This window comes from Nilaparvata lugens, chromosome 2 (assembly GCF_014356525.2).
Source record: "Nilaparvata lugens isolate BPH chromosome 2, ASM1435652v1, whole genome shotgun sequence".
In the NCBI taxonomy this organism is placed as follows: Eukaryota; Metazoa; Arthropoda; class Insecta; order Hemiptera; family Delphacidae; genus Nilaparvata; species Nilaparvata lugens.
This window is the reverse complement of record NC_052505.1, coordinates 82043750-82056958: the sequence shown is the minus strand read 5'-3', so window position 1 is coordinate 82056958 and position 13209 is coordinate 82043750. Positions and strand designations below refer to the sequence as shown.

Here is a 13209-nt window from a genome sequence, read left to right as displayed (position 1 = left end):
CCTTGCCCTATTACCATAGGTAAGGAAAGTATTGCTTTCCGAAAAAAGTTAAGGTACCCCAATTTCTAAATTTCTATACGTTTGAAGGTCTCCTGAGTCCAAAAAACTGGTTTTTGGGTATTGGTCTGTATGTGTGTGTGTGTGTGTGTATGAGTGTATGTGCGTCTGTGTACACGATATCTCATCTCCCAATCAACGGAATGACTTGAAATTTGGAACTTAAGGTCCTTTCACTATAAGGATCCGACACGAACAATTTCGATCAAATGCAATTCAAGATGGCGGCTAAAATGGCGAAAATATTGTTAATAACAGGGTTTTTCGTGATTTTCTCGGAAACGGCTCCAACGATTTTGATCAAATTCATACCTGAAATAGTCATCAATAAGCTCTATCAACTGCCACAACTTCCATATCTGTGAAAATTTCAGGAGCTCCGCCCCATCAATGCAGATAGAATCCCAATTATCAGGCTTCAGATACAATTGAAACAAAAAAATCAAGTGGAGTAGATTGAGCATGAAAATCTCAACATTTAATGTTCAGTAACATTTTCACCTAAAATTGAAAATAAGCTTTAAATTCGAGAAAATGTGATTATTCAATTGCAAATTATTGTTGATTCTATTAAATCATTCACTATGAAGAGATAGCAGACCTCATGTGTGTCTCCAGCGTTATTACCCTGTCACCAGCTGGCTCAAATCACTGAATAGTAGACTTGAGATGCGCGGGAACACTAGCGTCAGGTGATCAATTTTCATAACGGCAAGGAAAGTTATGTGAGTGCGCCACACCAGATTTTTGTTTTCTTTCTCACTAATTTAGTTTAAGTTTGTGTAAACAATTGATTTTCAATGAGGCTTGTTTTGGCATAAAGCTGTAAGCCTCTATTTATGTTGTTGTAATTTTTCTATTGATGTAAATTTTTATGATGTACTTATTGTATAAATGAATGAGAAATGAATAAAGGAAAAGAAGCGAGTGATATATTGATATTCATTTTTGATAAGTATTAATTGATTGATGATATTACGCCTTTTTTAGGGTGGAGTTGGGAGGTCCTCTTACACAGGTCCTCTTGCCACACAACGCTACAAGAGAGAAAGAAAGAGGAAGAACTATCTCATTACATGAATTGAAAATAAAAGCATGAATCAACAAAGAGTTTAAATAAAAAATAGGGCCGAACGTCCAAGGGATTCAAGCTGTGATTCCAAAAGTTCTCATTTTTCTATATCCAAACTATTTTACTAGTGAAATGAAGTCCACCAGACTTACAAACATAGACAAATAACTCCATCTGTATCTGTCAGATATGTTACTTTATTCGGAAGTGAAAAGTGTGAATTTGAAGTATTGTGCTCACTATAACCTTAGTGTCCGGTTTCCCAATGTTTCCCATTAGGGAACTTTGGACTATATACGGCGAGGTGGAACTACCCTTGGGTCTCCCCACCATTCAAAGCCATACGCTAATAATAATAGATATGTTACTGTCCCTTCTAGAATGCTATCAACGCTACAAGAATAGTATCATTGTATCATTCCTATTGAGATCTAAAGGAACTTAAGAGATCTTGCTCAGTGGATTGAAAAGTTACTTTACTTAACAACAAAAGCATGTTTACTTAGAGTTTTCTGTGAGCTTTGTGAACCCAGCGTTCTGTGTCATCATTTCCATCTTTGCTTCAAGTATCCCACTTTGAATTTGTTTGTTTTGAGAGATCTGCAACCAAAGGATTTTCAGACAGACTTTGTTTGGTTTGGATCCAAACTCGAACAAGATCTGGGATAGAATGCCTTGAGGAATAGCATACTATCCTACTCAAACACTTGAACTTGAACTCTGCAGCTCCATTCTCTTTTCATTATCCAACGTTAACTCTATCTAGGCTAATAGTTCTGTGAACAGTAGACCTCACGCAGTTTTCTTATCCACAAGTGTCTGGTGTCACCTATTCACCGGATTCTCCAGACATCTGTGTAATGCATGCAATAAACAATCCACTTGTAAGCTGATTGATTATGAATAGTTCTATAGTCTGATCAAACCTATTTTCAGAGTACACTAGTAATTCTGTGAACAGCAGACCTCAGACAGTTTTCTCATCCTCATCCACAAGTATCTGATGTCACCTGTTCTAGTTGATTCAGTTGAATCACAATTCACATTTGAATCATAATTTACTCTTAAAAACTGTTATTTGTTTTCTCCAAGATCAAAATTCACTTATGTTAATAAACTAAGTTTACGTTTGTATTTGTATCCAATTTGATAATTTATCCAGTTCCGTGATAATCTTTCCATCTGATAAAAGTATTTCTCAACTATTTTAGAATTAATTTTCCTCCATCAAGAATATTATAATTTCTTCAGCATTATTTAGTTCATTTAATCATTTTTATTTTATTCTCAATCACATATTGAATTCGTTTTTCGAATGTGAGAAAATTGATACTGATGGGCACGCATCCTAAAAATTATTGGAACCCTACCTTATAGAAATAGACACGACCAGACATCCGTGTAATGTAATGCATGCAATGAATAATCCACTTGTCAGCTGATTGATTATGAATCTATAGGTGCGTACAGATATATGCGCCGCGAACTATATCTGACTATATCTGTATTTTTACAGAAACGGTAAGATACAGATATAAAAAGATTAGCATTAGCTGATTGAAAGTGAATTGCTCATGTTCGTGGCGCGTATATCTGTACGCACCTTATAGTCTGATTTATCCTATCTTCAGAGTAGATGATATATTTATAGTTATATCAGAGTATGGACGAGTTCCTTTTCCTATCATATTATCCTCAAAATGCAAAATTTCCAAAAAACCTCGTGTATACATCGACGCACAATTGAAAAAGGAATATTCCTGCAAAATCTCATCGAATTCTATCAACGCGTTTGGCCGTAATCGCGTTACATACAGACAGACAAAGAAGATCCGAGTTGAAACGTAGACCTTACTACGTTCGGTCAATGATATATATAGTGATATCGGAGTATGGAGGAAATTCCTTTTCCTTTCATATTATCCTTAAAATGCAAAACTTCAAAAAACCGTGTGTTTATATTGACATGCAGTTAAAAAAGGAATATTCCTGCCAAATCTCATAGAATTTTATCAACGCGTTTATGGTAAATGCGTTACATACAGACAGACGAAAGAAAATCCGAGTTAAAGCTCACTATGTTCGGTCAATTTTTTTTTTGATGGAATAAAGTTTTAGAGCATACGTTTTTCAAGCAGTAAGTTTTCACCCATGTTTTTTATGTGACTAAGATCAATCCTGGGCTAGTATCGTCATAAAGTAGAAGACTGATTCTTCTTCATACCTCCTCTTCTCTGTGGTACCGTATATCATTGGTTTGACTTGTCAGAACTTTTCTAGAATAGCAGATTGAACATGAGAGTAGGAATAGACTCCTCTTTTTTGTTGAGAGAGTATATCTGTTGTAAAAGAATTGAATTAAACAGAGAATCCTGAATAAAGCATATTGAATTCTGCTACAATGATAAATGAATCTCCTGGAATAACAGGGTTATCAATGGATATAATTTTTTTCTTTATGAATCGTTCGGAAATTAATCGGAAGTAAAAGACTTAATCAATATATTTTGTTCTTAATTCCTCATCGTGCACATCATTCATAACATGATTATTTTCAAGTAAAAAATAACAAAATCAAATTAAATTCTATTTTCCATTTTCAAGGAAAAAATACAATAATTGAATAATAACATACTATTATGCAATATTGTATACAAAATAATACACTCAACAATACAGGAAAAAACCTGCTAAGGCATAAGCCTGAGTGCAGGTAAACAACAGAGCCACCTGGGAATTTAGATGTTAACAAAAACGACTGCTTGGTGCTAGGAACCAAAAAAGAAGATATCAAGGTCATTCAAGATACCGAGATTTCAGATCGAGATACAAAAATATATTTTATTATCTTTGTATAATCACACTAAAGGTACCGTATTGAAAGTTTGCTCTGTAAACTTGCACTAAAGCAATCTTCTGTGACATTTTCCTCCTAAAACCTCATATTAAATAGAATAATCTCAACTCTCCTGAGTTGGAGAGACCTCTTCATCGGACAAAATTCTAATCGTCTGATAGGGTAGGAGTTGGAAACTGCGAAACGATCTTTATGAGTCCTTTCAGACACTCTACGCCGGAACCATTTTGAATCTTTCCTGCGACCGCTCTCGAAAGAATTATCTCTAATGCAGTCGTTCCTTTTTCCATGTGACCCATTTTCGAAAATATAGCCTACATTGTTTCTGCAAATCTTATTGTATTGCTCAACACCAACAATATAATTTTTCTCATCCATTCACGATTGCTGACTCTGTTTATCATAATTAACATCACATCAATTCTACACTGTCTTGATAATAGAAATTATTCTTGCGCGACTCAGTAAGGTTGGAGTTGAAAGAGCTATAATGAGGTCCACGTGATAATGGTAGTATTTGATTAACATTGGTGCTGCTATCCTTATCTATCATTCGACAAAGCAGATATCGCTATCCTTTTCTAGCTTTGCAAAGTTGCCAGATCGGTTTTTAACAATGTAGAAATCCAGTTATTCAACGATATATTTAATCTCAATTATTATGGAAATTCATTATTTGATAATCGAAAAGTATTTCATCTTAAAGAATGATTAATAATAATTTTTTTTTTGTAAGAATGAACAGATAATATTACATCGTATATACCAGTATCAGCTAACTTCTATATACTCGTAGAAGCAGAGACAAACAAATACGCTTATCCTTCCGCTATGATAGAAGGCAGTGACAAAGAGAGAATCGACAACGCTGTTCTATCTCTCTTCACTGCCTAACGTGGACCTCACTGTAGAAGCTTTTTCCAACACGAGGTGTAATGTGTAATAGAATTTGTGATGGTTAAATGGAAAATCAGCAATGCTATCCCATCGCTTCCCTGGTGCTTTCCTCTTTTTCCAATCGATTTGTTGTTCTATGGAGTGAAACTAAAACCACCTGTAAAGTTTATGAGAGAATGCTCGTTTTTCAGTATATTGCACAAGATGCAGTGAGATTGTTCACGTTCTTCCAATATCAACGAGGTCTTATGGCCATCGTATATGTTTTAACAGTAAAAACATAACCTATTTTTTCGGACATGTTATTCATTATCGTAATTTGGGAATAGAATAGTTTTGGGCCATGCCTATTGTTCTTTCCCGATCATATTTATATGATTTGTAATTGTATCCACAGAAATAGTTATTTGTGCAACTAGTGCGCAAAGTGACAGTTTGCTGCACCGAAAGAAACGTTTACGCCCGATCCGTAGGCGAGGGCGGAATGGTTTCTTGAGTGCAGCAGAGGAACTTTGCGCACGTATTTCACATTAAGTTTTTCCTACAGTTACCATTGAATATGAAAAGTGGGTAATTATGGGTAAAATTGCCTGAAATGCCTCAAATGCTTTTCTGTGTAATTTTATTATTGATAAAAACCTTAATTTATTGTCAAATTAAATAATGTAGTAGTGTTTGAATGAAGAGGCGGCTGTGTTCTGAATGTGGCACTGTGCTGTCGCTGTCCTCGTTGTCCTTCGTTATAGTATATAATTTATTTGCCAAAAACAAAATACAAAAAAGCTCTACAAAAAATAAATATTAGTATATGCTACTGCACTTAAACCAAGATACATACATTTATTTAATTAGATATAATAACGAAATGAATAATAAGGTGCTCGTTGTGCTTCGTTGCACCTCTGCTCACTATAGCAGCCCAGTCACTGTTACCAACTTCATTTTCATTTTGCTGCACTGTTGCTCCATATAACCTACTAAGTATTTTGCGTTGCCATGTTGCAAATCTGGAGTGCAGAAAAATTTTTTCCCGCACTAGAGCGGAAAAGTGATTCTTTGCGTTCTGTAATCAGTGCAGGAATGCCCACTTTTCAAGGTAACTGTAGGAAAATGAATTAACAATACATTATAAATTTTCCGATTCTCCATAAAATTTCAGCAGAACCAGAAAAATTGAACACCTCAATGTTTGCTGTTACAGAAGTTTTCTGAGAAGATTCAATTGAAGCCATAGCTACAGCATGAACTCCAAGCATGCATGGGCTACAGCATGAACTCCAAGCATGCATGGGCTACAGCATGAACTCCAAGCATGCATGAGCTACAGCATGAACTCCAAGCATGCATGAGCTACAGCATGAACTCCAAGCATGCATGAGCTACAGCATGAACTCCAAGCATGCATGAGCTACAGCATGAACTCCAAGCATGCATGAGCTACAGCATGAATTCCACAGCTAGCATGAACTCCGTGGGTTGAAGAGCGTTCTTTACATATTATTAATGAAGTTCCTTGATTAGAAACTCGAAATAGGCTGTAACCGAACTTCGTCATAGAAGATTTGAACTGAGTATGGTTCGAGATTTGAACTACTTTAATTGAATGTTCGGAAAATAGAGAGTAACAGAATAGATTTTTCATGAATTGGGCGATATGATTATGGCGTGGAGCTATTTCTGTCATCTACTACGATAACTATGTAGTTGATTCACAAGAACAGGATTTGAAGTCGAGTAGGATACGGGATGCAAGTGATATCAATTTCCCCGTATCGCAAATTACCTTTTGTTTATTTTATTTTTAATTTTTACAAAGTAGCACTGATTGGGAGAGAAAAAGTAAGGATACTCCTTGTACTATTTCTCTCACAAATTTAGATAACATTTTAAATGTCCGAAATAGGGTTATGGTTTTAAGATACTACTAACGGAATTAAGTTGAATATATGGTTTTGGAAATAGAATGAACTATTCAATCCATACTTGGAAACTACATGTTACCTACACTAAGAGGTCTAGTCAAAATGAATATTAGGTGCTTGCTTAGAGGAGCGACTTTAATAGTGCAATAGATAGATTTATATTGTATACGAGGTGTAACAAATAAAACACCTTATAGCTCAACTCAAAGCTCCAAATTATCCAACACCACCCAATTCCGATTAGATAATAGGAAGAAGATAAGAATATTAATGGAAGAGATATTGTGAGATCCAAACGAAATCCATAGGAAATGGTTGGAAATATGGCATGGATAAATTTTCCAGTTAGCTGCGATAGGGGAGATTCAATCTATCTGGAGAGGTCACGTGGATGAAACGTGAAAATTTGTTTAATCTTGCCATTACATCACCACAATCTCAAGTCACCGCCCTAAGCAAAGGAAAATTCCAATATTGGAAACAAGAGACTTGACGATGATGATTACTGTTGTGATCCTCACCGCCCATTGCCTGGAGTGGTCCATTTGATTCAAAAGCTTCAACTTGAGAAAGCTAGGAACACGTGATAACAAGGAGGTCTAAACATGGCCAAGAATAAGTACATTTTGTGAAATACAAGTTGAAGCTAAGAGACACTGCGTTTTTCAATGCTCATTGTAGGGTAGAAGATGAACAGTTGGGATGGGATTAGAACTATTTATTAGAATTCGATTACTCAATTCCTAGAATCGAGTGAAGGATTTCCTTAATTACTTACTTACTCCATGTCGCTACAGCCCATCCAGGGCCTTGGCCCTCTCTAGAATACTTCTCCACTCATCTCTTTCAGCAGCCTTACGTCTCCATCCCCTAACACCTATATTCCGAAGATCATCTTCTACATCCTCCAGCCAGCGCTTTTGTGTAAGTCCTTTCAGACTTCTTCCATCTGGGTTTTCTCTGAAGACTCTTCTAGCAGGTCTTGAATCGCTCATTCTTTTTACATGACTTGACCAGCTCAAGTGATCTCATGTACAATAGGTGGTTTTCTGTACAGGTCACGCAGTCCTTGATTCGAACGGAGTCTCCATTCTCCATAAATACATACTGGACCGTATATTATTTTTAGAATCTTTCGTTCCCAGATACTCAGTGGGTCTTGATCTTTCTTTTTCAAACCCCAGGTTTCTGCCCCATACATCACAACTGGCTTCATAACAGTTTAATAGATTTGTAGTTTTATTTTCCTTGACAAGGTTTTGGATCTTAAGTATTTGCTAAGTGCATAATAACATCGATTTCCTGGAGCTATATTTGCTTTTATATCAAAAGGATTTCCTACCATTCAGAAACAAGACATATGAAGGGGATTTATTTTACAAATACAGCAATCATATCAACAAAACAACATACACAATAATTCCATGCATGGGCCGAACCCTGTGTGCATGAATGAGTTGCATCATCACATTATAAAATGTAGCCAACTGTAGTAAACTATAAACTACATATTTGATAAAGTACGAGTATGAGTACATGTATCTATCGTACATTTAGAGAGACATATAGCTCGTACATGAGTAGCTATCACATAAATCAATACAAAATCGAAAGATGTATGCTTTGATAACTAAACCTCGAAAAGGAATTATCCTTGTGATTCAACAAACGATTAACAGATTAATTAGGATGAATGAAATTAGAAGAATGAAAGAATTCAGCTTAATGATGATTGAGGGAAGAGTAAGATTATTGAATGGAGCTGAAAATGAGTTGAAATTTGTTGTAACTTCATCATGAGATATTTTTTCGTTGCCTCATTTCAGGATATTAGAGGCAATAAATATCCTCTAATAGAGGGGATATTATATAGATACGTATGGGAGCATTTTAAAAGACGTTATCAATTAATCACTCCAAAATATGAAAACTGTGAGGAAAGAGTATAAGTAACATGGCAAAGCTTTGACTAAGTAGAAATACCCCAATATTTATTTCTTAGAGTTGATTGAATTTACAAATACATTTGCCTGGAATGAATTTACCCTTGCTTCACAAATAATTTACATTGCATTGATGCATTCCAACTACAACAGATTACAGGGCAAAGACTGCTCAGCTACAAGTGAGTTCCACGTTCTACCTTTCGTTCCATTCACTACTTCTCAAGTGACAGCTGCATTGTGAAGCTGATGGAAAACGTTTCCACTGAAGGAAACAGCTATAGAAATCATTGTACGCTTGCAACTTTTGTTCACAAATTGATGCATTTTAGGTTTTAGATCTCCAGTCAAACTCTGTCTGTTTGGTGATGTTGTAAATATGTTCTCTCAGTGAATTGATTGTTTTAAAGGAAATTTTGTATTTGAGTTTTTTGAAAGATGGTGCTATTTTTGTGATTTTTTTGTAGTATGTGAGTGTGATGAATTTTTGGTCATTTTCCATATTATTTTTGGTTGATGATTTTGTTTTTATTTTGTGAAGTAGTTTATCGACTAGAGTGGATGAGTATTCCTCCACCTATTCCTCAACCTTCCCTTACCACACATAACTTTGATATTAAAGTAAATTCCTACAGTCTAATGATGACCTTAAAACAGGTCGAAACGGTTTTTAAAATTCAAGTTTAATTTTAATAGTGGGAAAGTATGGATATGCAACAGAGTACAAAGGTTACTGAATCCAGCAGATGGTCACTCATCCAGGAGCGGACCCGAATGCCTGGGACTGAACTACTCATGATCAACCAGAAATCGTCATTACCTCACGAAGAGACCAATTACAATACCTGTATATGAAATTCTAGCTTACTTTTACTATTAAGATAGTTTTTTTAACAGTTATTTAAAAGATAATGCAATAGACCAACTTTTCAATATGGACAATATTACCACAAGCTGGAACAAGAAAAATGATCCAAGTAGCCTACCTTGAAGCAGTCAGAATGTATATGTTACTATTGGGAATGTCAATCCCATTGCGTAATCTAATACTGAGAGTTTGCATACCTAAACAATCACAAATCATACTCAAACAGGATCTCAAGGGAGAGCACTGCCATTCACAAATCAAACGCATTATCAGTCTCTGCACCATCTTAGTTGAACGCTAATCCGTTCAGCTGGTCCATTAAATCAAGCTATGGTTACATTAAGGCGGGGTGCACACTGGAGAAACGCGTTTCGTGGAACAAGTTTCAGGAAACGTGAAACGGAAGTTGCTCGCAATCGACTGATAAAATTAAGCAGGGTTGTACACACTGCGTTTCATGAAACTCCAGTTTCTTTGATTGCGTGAAACCAGTTTTCGTGAAACACAAATAATCGGTTTCCTCTAGCTGTAGTTTCACGTTTCGCATTGAGAAATTGTGTGATTTGTAGAAATTTGTGTGATTTACAGAAAATCATGGCAGGAATTTCATTCTAAGTGAAGTTGGCCGAAGCTGTAGAAAAACCAATGTCACCAAACGATCTAAAAGTGTCTTAGACATTTGGAAAAAATAATTAAATTTGATAGGATCGCTTATGAGCAAGTCCGCAACAACGAGGGAACTATGGTCTCGATCCCTGATCGGTGGGTGTACCCACTATTTTCGTCTTTTCTTTTTATTTCTTAGCCACCACGGCAAAACGACCACATCGTCATCGGAATCCATCATGAAACTGACGGGAAACCCGTTTCTTTTGTATGCATGCGCGAGTGAAACGGATTGCACGAAACAAGTTTCACGAAACGCGTTTCTCCGGTGTGCACCCCGCCTAAGTTACATGGTTCAACCAATGAAACAGGATCAACATGGAGGCAGTTATGGTTAGGCCTACATCACTCATTCACCTAGATTTTTTTGTAAATTGAGGTAGTAGTGCCTACATTCGGAGTTTTAGGCTCAACTCACACTTACGCGATTCAGGTCGAGAAGAGACTCGACTCTAGTCTCAAGTTGATTCCATTCCATTGAAACATGCCATAAGCCTCATATGATAAGCCTCATACCATTTTGATCTGAGAGACTAAAATAAAGTTACTATCCATGAAAAAAATTATGAAAATAATAAAATGAAACTTACTACTGTATCCTCTAATCATGAATCTTCTTATCTTTGTAGGTCTATCATGAACTTATCAGTAAACTGTGTAGATATAAAATTCGAGTAATATCAGTATTGGAAAATAAACCGATTAATCTCAATCTGAACTATCATAAACATTCGGAGACATTATTAAGAGACATTACACATGTCGAGGGAACAGTAGTTGATCGTGCTCATTTAATCTATTCTGTCGTTCAAAGTCCAAATCAAACAATGTTGAATCAATCTCATTCATTAGTGTTAAGACTATAGTGAGGTCCACGTTATAATTACAGTGGAGAAAGATAGGAGAACAACGTTGCCGATCCTCTGTCTTGTCAATGCCCTCTATAGACGGTAGCTGATACAAGTTTATTGATGTAATATTAACTGTTCATTCTTGTTTAAAATAAATAATTATATTTTATTAAGCAAGATATTATATCTTTGAATAATTTTATAATGAATTTTCATAACTAAGATGAAATATTTTGTTTATTAATTATTAATTCTATGTTGTTAGAAGACGATCTGGCAACAGACTAAAGCGAGAAAGAGATATCGCTATCCGCATTGTTGAATGATAGACAAGGATAGCAATACCATTGCTAACCAAACATCATTATCATCATCATTGGCTCGACAATCCAAAGCGGATCTTGGCCTCCTTTAACATTTGCCTCCATTCTACTCTATCCATGGTAGCACGCCTCCAATTCCTGACCCCAACAACTCTTGCATCTCCGGCAACTGCATCCATTCACCTCAACCTTGGTCCACCAGGAGGTCTTCTACCTTCCATGTTGTAAGACATTATCTTTTTTGGTGGAAATGACTCATCAGCTCTTGCAACATGGCCTGCTCACCTGCTAACCAAACACTGCCATTAGAACGTGGACCTCACTATAGACTGCGTTTAGTTTGCATCCATCCCCATTCTTCTCAGTAAACCATTCTTCTTAGTAAGCTGGATTCGCACACGACAGTGAAAATATAATCCCCTAATATTCCCATTAATTCCCTAATTCCATTCCTAATATTCCCATCAAGACCGGCCGACCGAGTATGGATAATCTCATTAGAACATGTCGGAATCAAAAGAATCACAGAACAATTTATACAAGTTCAAATTAAACAATTCCATATCACTGGAATTGGATCTCTTCACATATGAACTTCAACTTCATCATTCGTCAATTCGTCATAACAGAAAGTCATTATGGCTCCAGCATCTGAACGACTAGATGGTATAGAGCTATTAGATGTTGTCATAAAGATCGTTCTGCAATTGACTGCACTATAATTTGGCCTATTATAAAGGTACTATACCCTATTCAAAGACACCATCTGAAGCGTCGTTTCAGTGCTCGGTTCTGCTTTAACAGGCAGACAAAATTTTCCCGTGGACTCGCCGATAGTGAGTTATCAAATTAACGACAGCGAAGCATTTCTGCACTTTGAAATCTCGATATACATGAGTTGACATCGAACTGACTGAATCATCGAGTACAAAGTTCTTCTTTGATCGATGTCCCGAGGTCGAAATAATTCAATCGAGTTGAAAGGTTTAACTGTTGGGATTTTGGGTGTTCGCTTCTATTGGATTAGTGGACTTTTTGATAGGTTTTCGTTGGAGCTCTGGATAAGTTTCTGTTGACTGTTGCAATTAAGTCAGTTGAATAACGTGTTAACTGGTTGTTAACATGTTAACATGTTGAATAGCATCAGGTAACGTGGAACGTAGAAACATAAGGAGATGAGAATTACTAGAGATAAGCGGATAACCTGTATCTTAGTATTCTCTAGAATTACTGAACAGTTCCTTTCCAGTGAAAATACTCTAAACAATCATTCAACACTTATGCGAATACAGTGTTGTCATTGTTTTTTGTCCATGTGTGATTATTGCCTGAGCTCAGTGCACATTGTAGTCCCGCTTCTTCTCGACTAATTTTCATACCATGCCATCCTTGTTTCATCAAGACTCTCAACGACCGGGAATGGAAAATTTCTGAGCGCCACAATACAATCCTTGGGGAATTAACGTTGATTAGAGCATCCCGTAAGCCGGCTTACTCAGAAGCGTGACTGAGTAAAATAACTACACAAAAGTGCAGAAGCAAATTTTCCAAGCTTTTTTCTATTCGTGAGTGAAATATGCTATACTATGACACTCTCAACCATTTTGAAGTTGTATATGATGATTAGGTTTTCCTAATCTAAAATTAATTATTACACTATTGTTCTTACTAATGAATTTTGTCTTACGTTCATCTGAACTTTTGTATCTTTTTAATCTATTGCAATCTAACAATTACGGTGCCTCAAGTAGTG

General features: G+C 36.1%; 2 protein-coding genes across 2 annotated transcripts in view; one reads left to right on the top strand and one right to left on the bottom strand.

Annotated features, from left to right (window-relative positions):
• The window catches only part of LOC111064454 (RYamide receptor-like), a 390152-nt gene that overhangs the window by 83876 nt on the left and 293067 nt on the right, over window positions 1–13209 (bottom strand). The window lies entirely within an intron of this gene.
• The window catches only part of LOC111057312 (RYamide receptor-like), a 108522-nt gene that overhangs the window by 18005 nt on the left and 77308 nt on the right, over window positions 1–13209 (top strand). The gene's annotated exons all lie outside the window — the stretch shown is intronic.